Source organism: Nematolebias whitei, chromosome 6 (genome assembly GCF_014905685.2).
Source record: "Nematolebias whitei isolate Nwh7 chromosome 6, NemWhi1, whole genome shotgun sequence".
In the NCBI taxonomy this organism is placed as follows: domain Eukaryota; kingdom Metazoa; phylum Chordata; class Actinopteri; order Cyprinodontiformes; family Rivulidae; genus Nematolebias; species Nematolebias whitei.
In genome coordinates this window covers 32,291,726-32,297,557 of record NC_056503.1, presented here as the reverse complement: position 1 = coordinate 32,297,557, position 5,832 = coordinate 32,291,726, and positions in this window count along the sequence as shown.

Below are 5,832 nucleotides of genomic sequence, written 5' to 3'. Positions count from 1 at the left end.
CTAACCATTACCAGTACATAGCTAACCATTACCAGTACATACCTAAACCTAACCATTACCAGTACATACCTAACCCTAAATCTAACCATTACCAGTACATACCTAAACCTAACCATTACCAGTACATACCTAATCCTAAACTTACCAGTAACCAGTACCAGTACATACCTAACTAAACCTAACCCACCCTCAATTGGTACCTTAGTCCTAAACCTACCACCTAAGCCACCAACGACACTTGAACCTTATGGGGACCAGGGATTGTGCAGCGGTAGGGCAGCCGACTTGGGACCAGAAAGTTGTGGTTCAACTCCCAGCCATTCCCACATGTCGTTATGTCTCTGAGCAAAACATCTAATCTCTACTGTAATTGCTCCTCGGACACGGCTCCACCTGGGTGTATCCCGTGCGCGATGGGTTAAATGCAGAGAACTAATGTCGTCATTGTAACATACAATGACGACATTAGTTCTCTGCATTTAACCCATCGCGCATGGGATACACCCAGGTCTCAGACTTCCCTTCCCTTTGGTCCCCACAAAGAGCAGTTGGTCCTCACAGTGTACTACTATATGTTGAAAAATGGTCCTCATAAAGTAACATAAACAAGCACACACACACCTATAAATATACAGCAGTGCTTGAAAGTTTGTGAACCCTTCAGAGTCCTCTGCATAAATATGACCTAAAACATCATCAGATTTTCACACAAGTCCTAAACGTAGATAAAGAGAACCCAGTTAAACAAACGAGACAAAAATATTATACTTGCTTGTTTATTTGTTGAGGAAAATGGTCCAGTATTACATCTTTGTGAGTGGATTATCAAAAAAGAAGCAGAATACACAAATTGGGAAAAAGTTGTCAGATTTAGGCTAAGGGAAGCAAATTACTGGTACATCTTCGATTTTATTAATGAGCACACTTTATTAGTCGATCTAAATGGTTATAATCTGTCCCACTGATGAAGTACTAAACAGAAACCTTTCAGTTTGCTGATTCCTAAATATTTGTTGCCATACACTGTTAAGCAATGTTCTGGATTTGGTGTTTAATCAGGAGTATTAATCCTGATCATTTCATTAAAGGAAAATCTTTATAAACGCAGTTTATCCCATAGTCTGATGGTGTGGCTGCTGCAGCAGGCGGTCCAGTGCTCAGACTGTCAGCGTGCATCCATATCTATCGCTGAAGTGACCTTGAGCGGTCGCGCTGACCCCGGCTGCTCCCGAGGCGTCACTCTTGACGACCTCTGACCCTCTCGGTGCGTCGACGACGTGCCTGAGAGAAATATGCAAAGAATCTAATTGCACGGTGTGCCCTGAATTCCTGTGTCAAACCTCCGCCTCATCACGCCCGAGCCTCCAAACCTCCAAACTCTGAGCTGCTCGGCCTGCTTATCAGGCTGACACATCTGCTGAAAACCCTGTTTTCATTTTTAGCGCTTTGTGGCTTCCCAAATTTAAACCTGTAGATTGTGATCTTAAACCTGCAGAGTGGAAACTCCACGCCTTCCTTCACACTTTGGTGATTTAAAAAAAATATAAAAAAAATTTAGCTGCTTTTACCCAAAAATATGTAGCTTTTATTTTCTACCTCCAATTATTTTCATTTTCCTCGCAGCCGTTTCACTTTAATTGTATTCACCGAAAATAACACAAGAATGTGCCATAGATAATAACACTTCTCTCGCTGGATACAAAGACGAGCTTTCTTTCGTGCTGAATTACTTCGACTTTCAGGCTATTAGTTGATTTGATTTCAAGCTGCTTGTGTCTCCTCCTGAAGTACGAACAGGCCTCAGCGCTGCACTGATATGCAGCCTAAATAGCTTTGCCTTATTTCATACTCCATTTATCGATATAATCAAGAGATTTGCAGTTTTCTCCCCACTCCCAATCACATGCTTTTTATAAAAGCCACTAAAACACATCCACTGTGCGCTCCATACGAAACACGCTTCTCTTTAATGGTTCAGATTTAATAACAGCGATGTGATTCACATTATGCACAAAACGTCTTTTATAAGTACTGGCTGTGATCGATGCTTTGCTTTTGGGACAAAACGCAGCAGATGAACTGATGAATCCTGTTTAATCCTGTTATTTCTTCCGCTTTGTTAAGCAGTGTTTCCCTCGCTTGGCCTATGACCGCTGATGCTACCTAACATTAAGCCAAACCAGAAATACTGGTCTGAGCTTAGCAGCTCTGCAATGTGTTCATTATTCTCTACTCACCGTTCCACAAAGAACACGGGAAATGTGAACCGGTAAACGTGGACAGAGTTAAACATAGGAACTACAAAACTCTGGAAGATTACGATTGACTTCTTATGGTGAAGTCTGCACCCACGACCCCCAAAGTGATACTGTGGAAGAACAGGAACCCAACACAACAAAGACTAATTGTACGCCTGCCGCCTTTAATGTCAGAGTTTTAAACTAAGATCAATATGTGTTGAAAAATGATGGAGCAAAGACGAAACTCAAACTTTATTAAACTTTGATAAGAATGTTTTGCATGATCTTGTGTGATACTGAGGCTACGCTCAAAGTTTGTGCTGTGTATGACTCTTGGCTACTACCACACCATTTTTTAGCTCAATACATGTACAATTGACTGAGTAACAGCCATGTTTGGGTTTCATAAAGTCACCTGGCTGTGGTGTCCATCTTAAGATGGACTGGCTCCAAAAGTTAATCAGTTGTAAAGGTACATTCAGTGATTGATTACTGACAGTTTTATTATAATTTGTTCAGTGGTTCATGAGATGTTTCACTAACAGACCAACAAGGTTGTCTCCAAAAGTCGATGCTAAAAGTTCCTGTGCAGTGAAAAGCACTTGGAGCTTTTGTTGTGAATCACTCTCAGCTACCACCATGCCAAATTTTATCTCCGTATCTGTAAAATTGACTGAGTTGTAGCCATTTTTGTGTTTCCCAAGGTCAGTGGCTGTGTCGGCCATCTTGAATTGTACTGGCTTTAAAAGTGAATCGTTGGAAAGTTTTGTGTCCTTTTTTTTCAGAAGAAGAGATAATTTTAATGGAGCTTTCAAGAAATAGTCTTTGGATTTCCATCTATAGCTGGTCAACATTTCAGGCCAACCAAATTCAAGATGTCTGCCACCATCAGCTGGTTTTAAAAAACACAAAAATGGCTAAAATTGTGTTTGATTTATTGATATTAATTCAAATTGTGTGTGTTAGTAGCTGGGACAGATCATCAGCACATATTCTGAGCTCTAACAGATTGCACCAAAGTTTTAACAATTTAGGGTCCACTCTGTCTGTTAGCAAAATATCTCATTAACCACCTGATGGATTTTTATGTAACATTCAGGGAATTATCTTTGGCTGAGTCTTCATAACTGCTTAACTTTTGAGGACAATCCAACGCAAGATGGGCTGAAGAACTTTATCTTTTCTCTTTGGACGTAACGTCTCTGATTCCTTCATTCTCCGTCTGACTTTATTTACAGGATTATTTTACTGACTCAGCATCTGTTGTGCTCTGAGATAGTCCGAAGTGTACTCAATGTTCAAATGTAAACAAATGACTCGTAATTGTTGGCAACAAAACTTGACTCTGATGATTTTACTTGTTTATTACAAATTATGAGGTAGACCTTTGGCAGTGAATAGTGTGTACAGTATTTAGTGTTATTTTATCCTAGATCAGGGGTCTGAAACCTGCAGATCCTTGGTCCCATTTCTGCAGCTTTTTGGATGTTTGACCAAAACTAAAATGAAAATTAAATTTGATTGTTTTTTTATATCCATAATGAACCAAAAAGAAATGCTAGTTTTAGCAGTTTTTCTGTCAATGTTCTGCAAATCCATGAATGATACAACTAAAACAAGGAGTCAAACACTGATTAATATTGATTCGATTTACTTACTTCATTTATTTTACTTCCAGCTGGGATCTCAAACGTGAAGCAGCCCATGGGCCACCACTTGATAATCACAGTTGTAGCAGGTTTTGTGTCTCCAGACTCATTTATTTAGTGGGCGAAGGGGCGCACATGACTCTTTTGATTAAAAAGGTTGCAGACCCCCATCCAAAAGAAATCAGATTAAAAACTGTATTTTCACAGCTGTTGTGACTTTCAGATTATTATAAACAAGAGAAATTGCATTTCCTGTGAAAATGCAGTGTGAATGCTTATTCCTGAAAGCATCTGAAATTAGCTAAAAACATGCTGAAATGTAGCTGAAATCGGAGAACAAATCAAAGTTAGCAGAAGTTAGCTAAGAAATTAGCTAAACTAGCTGAAATTAGCAATAAAAAAGTTGAAAAGTAGCTGAAAAGATAGAAAGAAGCTTAAGCTACCAGGAGGAAGTGGAGGGAGCTGAAATGAGCTAAGAAAAAAAAGTTAGATATTTGCTGAAAAAGCTAAATTCAGCACAGAACAGCTAAAAAGTAGCTGAAATAGCAGAAAATGCTGAAACTAGCAGAAAAAAGCTGAAAAGAGCTGAAATTAGTAGAAATAAGTTAATTAGACTGAAAGTATCAGAAATTACTAAAATAACTTGAATTTATCTGAAAACCGCTGAAATTAGCTGAAAATGCTAAAATAAAAAAAAAGTAGCTGAAAAGGTGGAACAAGATTAAATTAGCAGAATAAATCAGAAATAACACATGCTTGTCCAATTAGGCTAAAAAAAAGCAGAAATGAGCACTTAAAAGTGCAGGATATTATCTGAACAAAGCTGAAATTAGCAACAAACAAAAAAAACCAACTGAAAAGTAGCTAAAATTATCTAAAAGAAGCTTAAATTACCAGAAGGAAGTGGAGAGAGCACATTTTTTGCTGAATTAGGCTGAGAACAGTTGAAATAAGTGCAAAAATGTGGAATTTGTCAAAAAAGTAAAAATTAGCATAAAAACAGCTGAACAGGAGCTGAAATAGCAGAAAAATATAAAACTTGCAGAAATAAGCTAAAAGGAGCATAACAAGCTAAAATCAGCAGAAATAAGTTAGAAGATGCACAAAAATTTTGTAGTTAGCAAAAAGAATTTAAAATGAGAGCAAAACAGCTGAAACAACTGAAAGTAGCTGAAAAAAGTTTTAATTTGTACAAGGAAGCTGAAAGAAGCTGAACCAGAAGAAAATGTGAAAGGAGCAGTAAAAGGTTGTAAACAGATCTAAAGATTAGAAGCATATAGAAAAAGTGGCAGAAAAGGCTAAATATTTCAAAAAGCTAAAGTTGCACACCTTTCTCCTGAACGAGCTGAACGTTTTGATGTATGATTTGTTGAAATAGCACAAAAATTGTGGAACGAGAAAGATGCCGAGAAACGTACGGAAGAAAAATGAATCACAGCGATGTGAACGTTTCATAAGCACTCACACTGTTAGAGAAGAGGAACAGGAATGACACCAGCCGTGCACGGCAAGGACGGCAGCAGGAACAAGTCAGTGCCCAGAGATTTAAAACTCCTCATCAGCTCTTTGCACATGAGGAAATTTTAAATTTAGAGAGTAAAACACACATTATTCATGTTCCTGCCACCGCACAACTAGACCTGCTACAAAGCTGCAGCTACAGGGTGAAAGAATAAAACAGCCTTTCAGTCCAGTGGCCTTCCCTCCTTCCTTCTGCTCATCGACTCTGCCTGTAAGGTGCTTTTAGCGGGCCTTGTGCAGCCCGGTTTCAGATGGACGCGAGGCCCCTGGGAGCCGCGGGCAGAGCGCAACGCTGATCGTGTGAGACAGGCCGGGGAGGCCGCATAAGATCATCATCACCCAGCAGTGGAGTGAATCGCCGCAGTGGCACTTTCACACAACCTCTGACCTCCAGGGCAACCTCTCAGGTCACGATCAAGGTC